The 15,749-nt window shown below is 43.0% G+C and overlaps 1 pseudogene; it reads right to left on the reverse strand.

Annotated features, from left to right (window-relative positions):
- Nucleotides 1-1,111: 1,111 nt before the first annotated feature.
- Nucleotides 1,112-1,799, reverse strand: LOC117022085 (developmental pluripotency-associated protein 4-like; annotated as a pseudogene).
- Between the last annotated feature and the right edge of the window lie 13,950 nt (nucleotides 1,800-15,749).

Consider the following 15,749-nt stretch of genomic DNA (forward strand, 5'->3'; position numbering starts at 1 on the left):
TGTCCCTGTGAAATAGAATTTCTATTCTCTTGGAAATACTAGGAAGGTTATTTTCTAGGTTCTGCTTTCCTCCCTATTTCCTGATTCAGTCTCTTTCCAATCCTACCACTCCTTCCAGTCCATTTTGGAGGGGAGAAAAATCCCATAATCCTACAATTCATAACAGTAAAACAATGTTGGAAATCACCATGAAAACACAAGATGAGTGAAAAACATTCGATCTTTCCCAAAACCCACACTTAAGTACATAAATGAAAAACAAATCAAACTCAAGTTGTATAAATTAAATGTGTACAACTTTTTGTATGTCAATAATACCTCAATAAAGTGGTTTTAAGAAAAGCATGCTTTTTGGCTTAATCCTACTGAGATAAGAATATTAATAGTTTGCATGCAATGAATATAGTTTCCTAAATACAATAGGTGAATTATTTTCTATATGCACTTAAATATATTATGTATTTACAACTCAGAAGTAACATTGAAAAATTTTAAGCAGAAAAAGTATACAAAATAGCTACAACTGGAAAGAATACCAGCAAAATGCCCTGTGTCTTTATCCCAGAGACTCACCATATATATATATCTCAGGTTAAGAAACTTTGAAAAATGTTTTGTATATTAAGAATGTGTTTTGGGGAGTGGAGAGAAGAACAGTTTTCCCTTTGGCTTAAAATACTCAACACTTTGAAGTCATTAAACTTAGATGTAGAAGGCGGCAGCCCGAGCAAAGTCAAAAATCTGAGGTGGGAAATCCCCTTCACAATGCTGAGCTCAGGTTCCCACTTTAAAAGAACAGCTGAGGTCACTTCTATTTCAGAAGGGTCATCATTTGGTAGTATAAACAACTTTTTTATCTAGATTAACCAGAATGAATGGTAACTTGTGAAATGCGATTCCAGTTTACAATGCGAGTCTCTGTACCCCAACCCATGGAGCAGCAGGACTGTTGTGAGTCTGAGTAACATCTGCAACCCACTAGCCTGTGTACCCTGTAAGCAGGAAGCAAAGAGGTTGTGGAACGGCTTAGATTTTAGCTGTCGCTGGTACCAAGGAGTTGATTATAGTCACCTTTCTACCATTAATTATAATCATAGCTGTACCCTTTTTCCTAGCATTGTAATTTCATTGGAAGCTTTTCATTAACACCTTTTTTATGAACACATTTGGGCACAACACATGCTGTCCTGCAGGTGCGGGGATGGACAGTGGCAGGCAGGTAGCAAGAAGAGTGCACACACTCTCCCTTGTTTTTCAGAAACCCAGGCTTGCCCAGCACAAATCTTGTAGGTAAACCTAACCCTCTGTGTGTGCAAGGAGACTTTGCCCATGGACTACACGGCACCTGACACCAGAGGCCTCTCCACTCCTTCCACCTTTCCAGTCCCGGCTGCACTTCTGGCCCAGGAGGCAAAGACAGCTTCTGGGGCAGAAGTTGTTGTGACAACATTGTCCACTCCTCCAAGGAGAGCAGTAGACCCTTCAAAGGCAGGGGTCCCTTCTCAGAGGGAGCAGTCACTTCAGGGGGATCAGAACTTTCCTGAGTCATTTTCCCTCTTTGATTTTCTTTGTGATTTCTGTCAGACTCTTGGCCTCCTTTGCTGTGACAGGAATGTCCTTTTGATTAGGGTAAGCATATTTGATTAGGGTAAGCAGAGTCTCTTATATGCATCTAATTTCAGGCCTTTGGTGCCCAGCTTTAATTGATGGCACCAGGCTCCCATGATATCTCGGTGAAGGTTGACTGGTGGCAGTTCAGAGGAATGAAGGAATTGGTCTCTTAAGTCTAACTCTTTCATTGCCTTAATGCTATCTTTTGTAGACAGGAGGCGTGGTCATCTTTCATAGATCTTTTTCTGAGGTTCTTCGTGTACTTGGTTCACCTGCAGCCTGCTGTTTCTCTTTGGCTTCTACTGACACAGGTTTGAATTTGCAAGGTATATTCTCCCCACCCCCAACTTCTTTGAGTAGTTCCACTGGAAGATTTCTTCCATTCTTTTATTCTTCACCTCTTCTAAAGAAATATTTCCCAGAGGAATGCTAATACATCCTTTCAATGGTTTATTCTTCTCTTCCCCTTATTATGTCTCATCCAAGGGAAGAAGAAGAATTGGGTTAATGAGACTGGGAACAATTCATGGGATCTATGTAGCTGAATCCTTCTCTTTAGACTTTAGAGCTGTCTGTCCTCTTCAGTTCGTGTGGAAAAATGTGAAATCAAGCAGGTCTTCTCCACCTATGTCAGAAGGTTCATTCAGCCTGATTCAGGGGGACTATTTCTTCCAAACTGGGTTCTCTGATCCGGAGTAACTAACAAAGGTAGTCTGAATCTATGACGTTGGTTAGTTTTCAATTTGCTCAGAACTACCTGGGGAAAGGGAGGTGAGTGGAACCTCAAACACCAGCCTGGGACCTGAATTGATGACACGCCTGGGACCTGAATTGATGCCACGACAAGATAGCTTAGAGAGGCAAATCAGCTACCCATTGCTGCTGGTCGCCTGTCCATGGCTCCACGTTGGTCTGCAGAAGACTTGTGGCCAAACTCTGGGTTTTCAAGTCTTCCAGGTGCTCCTGACAACTTGTGGCTCCAACAGAGCAGCAGGATCAGGCTCTACTTCATGGTGGGGATGCAATTATTCCAGGCAGTTACTGTGAAGTTGGGATTAGATGGACCCGGAACTCAGCCAGTTTCTTTTGCATGTGAAAGGGAGTTGAGGGTTCTGGGGTAATAGTGTGTCAGGTTCCTGTAATGTGTTCTTGCAGAGAAATTCTGGATAAGCATGTTTTCCCAGATACGCTGGTTTGGGAACCTGGTGGTCCTGGCTTCCCAGAATAGACAAGCATCTAACTCGATAATCTTCTGGGAGCACAGGCTATGACATCTGTTGGGTCTGGTCTGATAAGGTCTTAGGGTACTGAAAAGATTTATGTGCCATAGTGGGAGTTGAAAATGGTGTTCCTAGCTTCCTTTCCCATGCTAAATTTAGTTCTTACTGCACCTGTCAAAAGTGAACTCATAATAGCAGAGTCTACATCAGGGGTTCTTTGGAGGAAAGGCCCTCTGTGAGGTATTAGAGGCTTGGGTTTCTGTCACAAGAGGGAATATCAATTGGGTGGGATAAATTGAGGGCAGAAATAAAAAACCTTTAAAAATATGTCTGCTGTGGCCAAGTCTGGGCAGCAGAGATTAGAGTGGCAAGATGTCTATTGCTGGCAGGTTGGACATCCATAGGTGGTAGTAGCTAGACTGGCTCTGGTAAAAGCAAGTACATAATTTTGAGCCCATGTTTGGTCTCTGTCTCTGCCACAGTAGCTACTTCATTCACGTATCTGCTGTTCCAAAGACTGTGTGAATAGAAGATTGGTGAATGTCAGGTGGCAGTCATTGTATCTACTTGGCTATTTAGTACTTCTTCTGGGGTGAATCCTGTCTGGTGTGTGTTAATGTGGGCCAATCCTTCTCTATCCATCTTTATTCCTCTACTGAATATTGTCCCTGATGTTTCAGTCTTCTTCCTTTTAGGCTGCTAACCAGATGGTTAGGCCTTTCCCATTGCTCATATTTTAATGTATGTTCTCACCTCAGGCCCCTTCTCCATACAAAGTACATGACCCAGATGTACTGCTCGAAACCTCGCTCACTTGGGAGCCAGGGTTAATACTCGGTTGAAGTTGACGTTGTTTACTCATTCTTCAGTATCCATTCAGTTTATTCATGGGCCAGAAGATAGAATTAAACTGAGATATATGGACCACCGACCTTTTTGCTTGAATCTTAAGCATAAAACTAAACTTGGCCATCCCCCATGCGCTACTTTTGACTTAATATGTTGGCTGGGGTGAGGACAGTTTCAGAAACTCAAAATTTGCCTTATCCACTGGGATAGCTCTTTACATGCCAAGGATCTCATGTGGGGTATTCTACATGCCAAGTAGGTTAATCTCAACTACACACTCAGACAGGGTTAATAACTTCTGGGTGTGTTCCCCGATCTATTGGACCAGTTGTCAGCTAAAGATCAGCTAGGACTCCATTTATGACCTGACTCCCCTCCCTACCACATGTCTACTCTTTAATGTGGGATCATGATACTTGGGTCTCAAGATATCAATGTCAACTCAGATCCTACTTTTGATAGTTCTCGAATCCCCCATTTTAGTGTATATTAATGTGAATAAAGAGCTATAGTAATAACAGATTGCTTCCAAGAACTCTTTGCCTGCCCAACTGTTCTGGTCCCCAGCTGTACCTCTAGAGCTCCTGGCACCAGAATCTCTGCCTCTGGGGGCATAGAAACTAAGAACAACATGAATAAGGCCTGATCTTGTCCTGCAATGAATAATCCTAATGGGTAAAAGATAACTGTAGTGGATTGAGTTTAATGTGGTGATGACAATAGGTCATCTAGCTAATAGTAAAGAAGAGGCACCAAAGTCAGTAATGGGGGTAGGGTCAGGGAAAGAAAGCCCTGAAATAAATCTAGAGAAGTATTTGCCCAGATGAAAAGATAGAGGTCTAGAACAAAGTGTCTTTCACCTAGACAAAAGAACAAAGCTTATGGAGAGCTGCAAGCAGCCTGGTATTACCAGTACCAAGCTGAGGAGAGGAGCAGATTCTTGTAAGATGTGAGTGTTAAGGCTTACCTAAAAGATAAGGGAAGACATTGGGTGGTTTTAGGCAAGGAAGGGTTATGGTCAGACTAGCATCTTCAAAATTATAGCAACATTTCAAGTAGAAAAGTGACTGTTGGAACTAGAATGGGTGTGTTATAAGAGTGGGTAGTAAGAGATCACAGGTAGCTTCTGGCTTTCCGGTATGGGCATTCCTGAACATAGTGGTACCATTGGCTGAAGGGAAGAGCTTAGAATGCTAGAGTTTAGAAGGAAAGAAAATTATTGTCCATCATGCAGTTCCAACCTGTACTGTTCAAGGGTCAATTGTATATTAACACGTTAACACTGAGTATCTCTGGGTAGTAAAATAATCAGTGACTTTTAGTTTTGGTCATGTTTTACTCTCTAAAATTTCTACAATCAGCATATATTGTCTTTATAGTAAAAAGAAATAAAGATTGCTTAAAAAAGAAAAAAAAATTATTGTTCTACTTGATCTTACGATTTAGATTCAATAAAATCCAGCTCACCAAGGGTGGTTCCAATGATCAGATATTGCTTGGTTGTAGCATCCTGCATGACAAGAGCTGTGGGAAGCATCTTCCTCATCAGCTTGTAAAGGTTCTAAAACTGACCAAATTAATTGCCACATAGCACAGATGGTTATTGGGAGAGAAACTCCTTTATGATATAATCCATGGAGTTCTGTACCAACTTTTCCCCATGTTTTTAAATCTAACGTCCCTAAATTTGGGAACCAAGGACAATAAGTTTCAATTACTTTGAGAAGCTCCTCTAATTTCTGATCTGACCCTCGAGCTCCTCCAGCCTTAAGAAGGTGTTTAAGCAAACAAATATAAGACCTATATTGTCTATTAACATTTCCCATTATGTATAGAGAAAAGGATAGAGAGGAAGAAGACTTTCACTCTGAATGGATTCAGATGCCCGTCTGGCCGCATCCTTCTCAGGACTTTAAAGTCTGGCTTGGTTATGGTGCACTCATATAAACCCTGGGCCTGGTTAACACCGTCAGGTACTAAGTCACCATTTTGCTGTATGACTGGACCACGGAATCACAGATTAGGGCTCAAGCAAGCTCCGTAGCCGTAGCTGTGGAACTATAATCACACATTCACACATTCACTCTCTTGCACATAGAAAGAGACAAATTCCCCTTTTACCTTGGTTAAATTCTCTGGGAGTTACCCTACAAGCAGTAGTTGCCGCAACCTCTCCCAGGCCCCATGCCGTGAAACCTCTTTGAATTTCGACTGGGAGACGAACTTCCTTCTTGAGCCCCACAAATGAGCCCCAGAATCGGGCCCCATGTTGGGCGCCAGATGTCATGTCCTGCACGACAAGAGCTGTGGGAAGCAAGACTGACGGCACAGGGTTAAGAAAGACAGCAGCCAAGAGTAGAGTGCAAGCGGGGCCAAGGGACTCAAGCCTCAAGGACTGAGGCCCGGGCCAACGCATAGCTTTTATTAGTTAACAAATGAGGAAGTAAAGCTTGTTAATCTCAAAGTCTGTGAGTTACGTGCCTGCTGGCTGTTTTCTGAAAGTCCCCATTGTGCTCCAGCACGTACTGTGCCTTCACACACACGCATAAACCCAGGGGATGGCATCACCATCTACTGAAGGGGAGGGGCCGATATTATTCCATTGGGTCTCAGTCTGCTGAGACATCCCTCAAAGGAGCTTTATCGATATCTTTCCATCGAGTCTGTTTGCTGAGGCACTGCGCGGGGGAACAAACGGTTCTGCAGCTGTAAGGCAACACGTAGTGTCATGTTCAAGACTAAATCTCTACTAGAGCCCAGTAGTATAATTCATGATCTGTCTCTCAAATGGAGAGTAGTTCTGCAGAAGATGTGGCCTTACTCGAGAATCCTAGGGGGTCTACATTCTATAAGTACTTGCCTATTAGGTTTTCCCAGAAATTGATAGAGAATCTTTATGCATCATAAATACCTCTAGAACCACTGGGTCTGCTAGAGAAAGGCACATGCAGGGCACCTTAGACTACAGCCTAGACTTACTACTAGAACCATAGCACTTCTCTAGGTACGGACAGTTTTCTCAGGACGAACTCTTTGTAGGGTGCTCTGTCTTTCATGAAGAAAACTCTTAAAGAACTTCCCATTAGTTTCTTGATGTTACTTTTTACCATTGGATGCCTCAAGGTACCTGCTTTCCTTATACCAGATTCAACTTCAATGGGCTGAGGGCCGTAGAGACCCGCCTTTGTGTTGGTGCTTACTCGGGCACACTACTCAGCTCTGTTTGTTAAAGCTCTGGTAGGCTAGTGAGATGGCTCTGGGAACAGGCCTACTCCAGGGTGAAGATAGGCATCACTCAGCCCTTTTTATCATGTTGAGTAGTTGGGTTCTACTAAGCTCAGTGCAGCACAGCCTAGTTCAGGGAACTGCTAAAGGACTGGCCGCCTCCATGGTCTTGGGGGTATTCAGCATTAACAGGGGGAATGCTTAGAGTGGACTGGGTTAAAATAAGGGCAAAAATAACAGGGTTAGTATTCCCAAACGTCTTGGCTGTGGCCAGAGTCTAGGTAGGAGAGCCCTTAAATCCTTATGACCAGTAAGTTCCCTGTGCCCTCAAAGGGACTATTCTACACCAGCATTATGGTGCTCCATGAGTGGATTTCATCACTCTGTAGCAGGTAGGATCAAGTGAGTAAAATGGAGTCTATTCCAGGGAGTTCAATAGAGGGGATTTTTCAGTAGTTAGCAATAGCAAAGGTTTCAAAAGCTGAAAGAAGAAATGGGTCAATAAGGTCACCTAGAGAGATTTTGCAGGTACTAGGGAATGCGTGAGGCTTCCTTCTGAACACCTGAAATGCCACATGAGCAGTATCTTGAAACTAAATAGCCTTGACAACCTTATTAAATATAAACAGGGAGAACACCCAAAGAACAGTGAAAATTAAGGTGAACTCTAGGCATAGCCAAACATCTCCAGGAAGCTATAGATCACCAGCAATATTTATGCTGACATAGGCACAGAAGTGTTGGTAAAATAAAAGAAGACTGTGCCAGGGCATTCCAACTGCAGCAGTGGGAAATTCTACTTAAAGTATGTAGCTTACTCTATTGCTTTGCCTTGTATATCTTGTGCTCACCTCTGCCTCAGGACACTGTCTTTTCTGTTCTTCACTCTTCAACTAGATATGAACATGTTTGGATCTGATACTCAAACCACTGGCTAGTCTTTGATTTTTCTTGGAAGATCCTTGTAGGAAAAAAAAATGGCCTACTTTTCACACTACTTGTATAATTTCTGTCAACCCTGTTACCTACAGGGAGAATCGAAGAATCCTCAAATTTATTATTGTGAAGCACCTGACATGGGAGACTGTCATTAGGGAAAGTGACTCTGAATTGAAGCCTAAAAAATTTTAGGGGTTATTCTTCAAAACATGCAGACAGAGTAAACTGGACTTGCTGCGAAGCTTTCTCAAGGTCTCAAGCTTTTAGGTTACTTGGCAAATTGAAGTAGTACATCTAATTGTGGTGTATGTTGCCTCCCAAATCAGAAGAGGCCAACTTAGCATTGGCCCTCTTTTAGCAGGCCACGTTCAGTGGCTGGATAACAAGGAATTCTTCACTTAAACCATTCAAGCTTGCCACTGAGTATTGCCAACATGTGCACCTGCAGCACCTCCATCTGGGCCTGCACCATGGGGTCCAAGGCTTATCCCACTTGTCTTCCTGCTTTTTAGCAGCATAGCTCTCACGAGAGACCTAGACTGGTTGGTGATGCTGGCTCCTCATAATCTTGATTCTGCCTCTTGGGTTTGACTCTAGCCTATAAGACAGAGGTGAACCTGACATTCTTGAGGCCATCTCTTTTCAGAGCTAGTTGATTGAGGTGTTGTCTATTCCTTAGTAAAATCTGATTTCCATGAACACTGTTCATACTTCAATAAATCCCTGGAGACACTGGACAACTGTCTCATGCAGCCTCCTTAATACACGGGGAAGTGATGGGATGCTCCTCAGAAGCCTCTTAATGTTCTCAGGTTCCAGGTGGTTCACAAGGGGTGTTCGGTCAAGACTCATACCAGCTGTGGTTCAAGCCTTGTGTATAGGGCCTTTGTGGCAAGGTCATTAGGTACTGGCACAGAGCTATTGGTCTACACATGCTAATATAAATCATTATTGATGGCTGTGAAAGTGATAACATACTTACCTTCCTTGTTAATAAATCCCTAAGTTTCTTGTTCCTAAAATGTTGAAATTAGAGCATTAAAAGTTTTTTTCTTATGCTTGTTGCAGATAACTTTTGAAGAGGGAATTCACAGAAAAATAAAATTTACCTCTTTAAATGAAAAGTTGAAGTGACTTGTTCAAGACAACAGCAATGGATAGGACTGAAAAAAATCTATCTCCGTAATTCCATAGTGCTTTTTGCCCACCCTTCAGTGTGTATAGTTTATGCTTCCAGTTTATGCCCACACCTGTCCTCAGATATCATGAAGACAACTATAAGTGATTATATAGTAATTTATGAACAATCACGTGACTTTTGTATTGCATTTTTGAGTACCTTAGTGTGGACTTCTATAAAAGAAGGTTCTGAGGTGAGGATTCAAGTGACTTATCTGAGAGATGGTCGCAGAAAACAAATGAAGGAGTATGGAAAATGACAGCAGATTTGAGTAAAGCCAGCAAGGGCACACTGAGCGGGTAACTGCTATAGGCAACTGGGGCACAGCCCACTGGGGACTGAGGGACCATGAAATCATGTGTTTCAGAATTGTTCTTCAGAGGGATGGGGAAGTTAAAGTACTTATCACCCAATTACTCTCTTCCTGTTCAATTGCTGATGGTTGTCTCGGCAAGCAGGCTATCCAGTAAACAGGCTGAGAAAGCTCACGTGGTGCTGGAGAAAACCCTTGGGTAGAGAATCGGAGCTGTGGGTGCCTAAGGTAGAAAGCCAATGGTAAGTGGTGGAACTGTACTTCAGCTGCAGACTAACTCGGCCAAGGAGATAAAGGATAAAGTTTCAAGAAAGCTGATCATCCATGTCCTGCCTTGCCTTGCTTTGTCTTGCCTTTGAGTATAGTCAGTTACTGGTGTATCAACATGGTTGCCGGCCACAATCTCTATAATAACAGCGTTGGTTGGAAGTTGTATTCTGTGCTTCTGTAGTTGGTCCCAAGGATGTAATTGACATTATTTATCTCCTCTAACACTCATTATAGATTCCCCTTATTCTTGGCCAGAATTTATGCAGGACTAGATTTCTAGCCTGGTGGAATACTCACTTTCATACCTCCTATCTGAGCCCCTAGTTACCTTAACTATCAGGCCGTGGTTGCTGTAGTTTGCTCGTTCTCACTGAGCATCAAGACACTCTCCTGTGATTCTGAGTTCTAGACATACTAATTCCTGCCAACATTTAATAGCAGGTACCCAAACTCACGATGATCGGATTAATTATGTTTGTCAGTAAAGCAAACCCTTACCTTCGCTGCTGGGGTACTGGTTTGAGTCCAAATGATCAAAAAGTTGCTTATCTCTAGGTTTATTAGAACTCTGTCTTCTGGAAGCTCTCTCCAATCCCTCAAAGAAGACCACATATAATCACTCATAGCCTCAAGCACAACTTCACATGGATCCTTGGGAGTGAGGGTGAGAGGGGCTAAACTGACTTCTACTGCTTTGTCATCAATACATATAACACATGGGTTTGGGAACAAAGCACCATTTAGTAGCCATTGGTTCAACTTGTAGAGGGCATTCTGGAGGACAGTGTCCGAGATCCATAGGCTGTTACTAAGCTGTCAACTTGTGTCTTCAGGAAAGCATTCCTACAACCTATCAGTAAGGCCATCAGCTTCTAGGTGACGGGGTGTGTATACACACAAAGACAAGTAGACACTATGGTCATGTGTCCATCGTCTCACCCATTTAGCTTTGAAATGAGTCCTAGGTCCAAGGTTGTTACTCAGCATCCCTGATCAGTGTTGCCTCTATGGTAGTTACTGTCAGTGATGTGCAGATTTTGTGCTTATTCCCTTGAGTAGATGCACATGCCTCTTACCTGGATATTTTCCTTATCTTCAAATTCTGTTCCTTTAGGTACCTGACAAACTCCTCTTCCTCCTGATCCCAAAGACACATAGGTTTGAGCTGAATGCAAGGAATTGTACAAGAGAGGTAGGTGGAAGGGTATTCAGGCTTCTTGTTTCCGCCTGGTTTCTGGACTACAAGTCCAATCATGAATGTACCACTTTTGACCTCTCCCTGCACTGTTTCTTCTTGGTCATGACCTGAGTTCAGGACAGTGGCTCACAACCGGAGCCTGTTGCAGAGCCCTCTCTTCAGGGCCCCATTCAAGATTGGGAGTTTTCACAGTCAGGTTTCAGCCAGAGAAGCAGAACCAGTAGAATGTGTATGTGTACATAGGCATATGTGTATATAGTATAAATGTTACATAGATATAAAAGGAATTGGCTTATGTGACTGCGGGGGTGGCTAAGCAAGTCTGGAATCACTAGGGCAGGCAGTCAAGATGAAAAGATCACAGGCAGGCTGAGAACTAAACGGTTTAGAACAAAGCTATTGCCCACAGAAAATCAGGAAAGGAAAATCATGATCAGGATGGAACCCATGGGCACAGGTGAAGCTACTGTCCACAGATGGGATATTTTTCGGGGAAAGCCACAGCGCTGAGCTTAAGGTGATGCAACTGATGACATCAGGCTCACGAGATTGTTGAAGACATTTCCTTAAAGCTAACTGCTTATGGGCTTCACTTACATCTGCAAGATACCTTCACAGCAATATGTAGTGTCTGAATAAGTGGGGACTATGGTCTGCCCATGTCAACACCCCCCAAGAAGCCATCATAGCTGATAAATGGGTTGGTATAGTTGGTATAAATGGGTTGGTATTTTCTAAAGGAAAATATCACCTTAAATGTGTCAAATGGATTAGCAAAATGTGAGAAACAACCTTAAAACAGCAAAATCACTGACAAAAGCACAAAAGTACAAATACTGTGGCACTAAACATACCACATTGTAACGCCAGGTGTAATGCAGGAGCTCAGCTCCTGGCAGGTGAACGTTGGACACAGTGAAGCCGAAAGAGGACAACAGAGCCATAGAGAGTTCATACTACAGTTACATTCTCGAGGCAGCCGGGAGAGTCACAGGAAGCCAGCATCCGTACTTGCTGGAGCAGCCCCAATAGCTTTATAGCTGATGGCCAACAGGTTAAAGCCGATGGCTGACTGGTTACATAAGTGCTTACATAGGGATGTGTCCTGTGCATGTGAGGGTTACATAACCGAGCCAGTACTTTTCCATGTGGGGCCGAGAGCCTGGTTCTACTGCTCTCTTGGACCCGGTCCCAACACAAAGGAATCCACTTTGAGTTTTGAGGGGCTTTTGTGAAAAAACCTAAGATCCATTAAAGTTGAAGAGGTTTAGCTATCCAATATCTGGAACACTTGCATTAGCGGGCTTTTCACTGATCTTAAAATGTGCTATTTTTGGACTTCAAGTATTAATGTAAATACTATATATAGGCCTCATACACTTGTACAACTTCAAGTTTTTATTACTTCCTTACATGAGCCATTCATTGATATGCAAATCATTTCCTTGTGATTTGAAACTTTTTCTGATGGATGAGTTGCCTTTTCAATTACCAAACTGGCAAGTACTTTCTACACTGATCCAAATCAGAGTTGTTTGTATAAGGGACTCTTTGAGACTCTTTCTGGGGTACTATGGGTCGAAGGGTTGGGCATTTGGGGAGATGTCCATTGAGGGCAGCACTCGGGCTCATTAAATGGTGTCCTTGCTTGTGAGTCTGAAGCTCTTTGAGCAGAAGGTGGTCATGGTGGTAATTATGGAGCTTCCCATTCCTGAATGAACCATCAGCTTAGAACTGCTGGGAAGTGCAGAGTCAGTGGAGCTAGAGATGCCTTAGGAAAAACTCGAGCTCAATGGGCCTTTCTCTGTATGCCAGGTTCGTGGTACAGAGCGTTGAGTCCTAATAGAAAGAAGATAGGAGGTTCCTATTGCTTATGTAACAAAGGGGCTTAAAATAGCAGATTAAAATCAGGGAAGTCGAATGTGAAATGCATCTCACTAAAGTGAAGATGTAGGCAGAGCTGCATTCTCTTCTGAAGGTTCTAGATGGGAGATTCAATCCACTTTCTTGACTTCTTCAGCTACTATAGACTGCCTATGTACCTTGGTTATGGCCCCCTTCTTTCTAAAACAAGTGATGGCTAGCTGAGCCTTTCTTACATCGTATCACTCTGGCACTGACCCTTCTGCCTCCCTTTAGCACGTTTAAGGACCATTATGATTATACTAGTCCCACTGGGATAATCTTCCTAGTCTATGGTCAGCTGATTAGCAACCTTAATTCCACCTGCAATCTTAATTTCCTCCTTGCCATGTAACCATAATATATTCACAGGTTCTGGGAGTTGGCATGTAGACCTTTTGGGTACTATTATTCTATCTACTACAGAAGGATATTGGAAGTGATCTCCACCTGTAAAGGGGCAGATGCTCATGAAAGGTGTCATGTGAGTGCAGTCTACATTGTTGGTGCTGCCCATGGTGATATATGACGGGCACTAGCACCCCTCTAAGGTTAGCTAGCTGGCTTAGAGCTCAGTCTGGCTCTGAGTGCAGTAGTCAGACATCTGCTACAGTCAGGTTCAGGTGGAGTTCTACAACTGAAGAACCTCCTGTTGAAACATCACCAAGAGTGTGTGGGCCTATGGAGCACCCATCACACTAATGTTTGTGCAGGTTGTGGCCTCTGAGGCTTATAGCATCTTTAGTACCTCACCCAGGTGAATCAGCAGTGTGTGACTGTCTGCTTGGTCTGGACATGGTTTAGTAGAAAAACCCTCTGTATTCTGTTTTTCTTAGGCTATAGTGATGTAAACAGAAGGCTTGGGTGTGAGGTTACACTCACACAGTCCTGGTGAGGAGTCGGGGAGAAGCAGCAGGAAGTTACTCCCTCTTATTTTCTGCCATGGACCTTCTGATAAGCCTGAGTCCATGGTGTGGGCTTTGTACTTGCATACATGATCCTTAGGCAATATTATGTTACCTGGAAATTGAGCTATGCTGTGACTGGCCTTACTGGGTCAAGTGTCTGAGGTCAGTTGAAACAAAGTACGGGTGATAGCATAATGAGTTCCTCTTCTGAGCTGGAGCTTTCTGGGCAGGCACTTCAAAGGTGATCTCTTGGAGGGTAGAAGGGGGAGGGAGTATGTTGTGCCTCGTGCTGGGCCTAGTCCCCAGCATCCAGAGTCCACTTATGTTGGTCTGTAGGTTGTTGTGGCACTTGTGGTTTCTTTGCCTCAAAGAAAGTTACTAAGAAATGAGAGTAGGGATTTATGTGCCCTAGGAGCAGAGTTGGAACCTACTACTCTAAACTTGGGCCTTTCCAATTAGGTTCACAACCTCCATGAGTATTCATTATTGGTTGGCTAATGTAGCAGTCACACCCTGGACCCCTTTATTTTCGGCCTTAAAGAGCTGTGTAAACTAAACCTATTGCTACATTTAGCTTCAAAAGAGCCAAGAAAAGTGAGAATTAAGACCCAAACATAACTACTGAATGGTTTCTTGGAAAGTCATTTCTTAGTTGAAATAGAAAAGGCTTTAGTTATTTTCTATATCTGTGCCTGCAGTATGCTTGTGATGCTGGATATTATTATGCCCAAATTAAAAGTCTGTTGGCAATTCCGTATTCAAAAGATGATAAAAGAGGATGGAAAAAGTGTGGGTGCTTAAAGACACCACTGAGCAGCAGAACTATCAATAATGTTTCATCTCCTGACTTGCTGTATGTGAAAAACTATCCTTGATCTCTTTAAGCCAAATTGGTATTCTTCTACGTAAAACCAAATGCATAACTTAACTGAAAAATCACTGTGGGTGAAACAGATTATGGGTTTCAAATCTTTCCGTGATTCCCTTCTAAAGTAGCTTCCATAGAGTCCAAAAAAGGAAAAGGAGGAACAAGATCAAGTCTCCTGCTTTAATTCCTCAACACAGCTTTCCTAACGGCTAAGACTTTCCTTTGCAGACGAGAGGCAAAAAGCAGACATACAGGCCTAGAATGCCTAAATCTATCTTATGCTAAGGTGAGCAAAAATCCTACATCCTTTCTCTTCCTAACATGACCTCAACTCTTGAGCTCCAGTTAAATGTCAGTTACTTGAGCTACTTTGACTGTTTCTACCTGAGCATAGCCTTCATCCCAATTAAGATTTAACTCTTGCTTAGTCAGGGTTTTCAAAAAAGCTGACCCAGAGAAAAGGATTTGGGTGTCAGTAATTCACTGAGGAGGTATGTCTTGGAAGTGCAGTGAGTTTAGGGCAGTGACACAGGGAGGGCAGTTACAGCAATAAACTGTATTAGTAGGTGACCACTGGGACAACTTGGGCCAATTCTCCTGAGGACCCACTGGTGGGATAGTTCTGGGGAATGATCTATGTAGACTGCCAGGGGGCAGAGGACCAACTCTTCCCCTCACTGATTGGGAGTACTCACTGGGGAACTCACCCCCAGCACTCTTGGCAAGCTGGTCCTGTGGCAGAACACTAGCAGAGACATGGAAAGCAACTGGCTTGTAACACTATTGGCAGGTGCTTTTGGGTGGGCTGAGTAAATAAGCAAGAGGAGCTAGGTATCTGCTCAGTCTACGTCATAAACATTTGGATCTGCTTGTGCCCCTTATTGAGTTCACTTGTCTTGACTGATTACCATCTTGAATCAACCTTAAGTAAACGTAAAATAAGATGATTAGTGTGACAAGCTACTGTCCTGAAACTAAACCTTAGTAATGTAATGGATATTCATTTCCCTCTTGACTCATTCTAGATTCCCCTTTGCCTCTATCAACAGTTTGGATCGGAATGCTTACCCACTAAGGTGCCCAGACCACAAGAGGTCTGGGCACCTGGTTACCTTGTTCTTGTCAGGTTGTTATTGCTGCAATAATTGTATTTTGTCATCCATGATGGTACCAAGAGGCACCCTATCAACCTCACAAGTCTAGTCCTTCATTTTTTAGCAGAAACCTATTTTATTTTTATTTTTTTAGTTTTTATGATGCTCGGGG

Source organism: Rhinolophus ferrumequinum, chromosome 5 (genome assembly GCF_004115265.2).
Source record: "Rhinolophus ferrumequinum isolate MPI-CBG mRhiFer1 chromosome 5, mRhiFer1_v1.p, whole genome shotgun sequence".
Lineage (NCBI taxonomy): Eukaryota > Metazoa > Chordata > Mammalia > Chiroptera > Rhinolophidae > Rhinolophus > Rhinolophus ferrumequinum.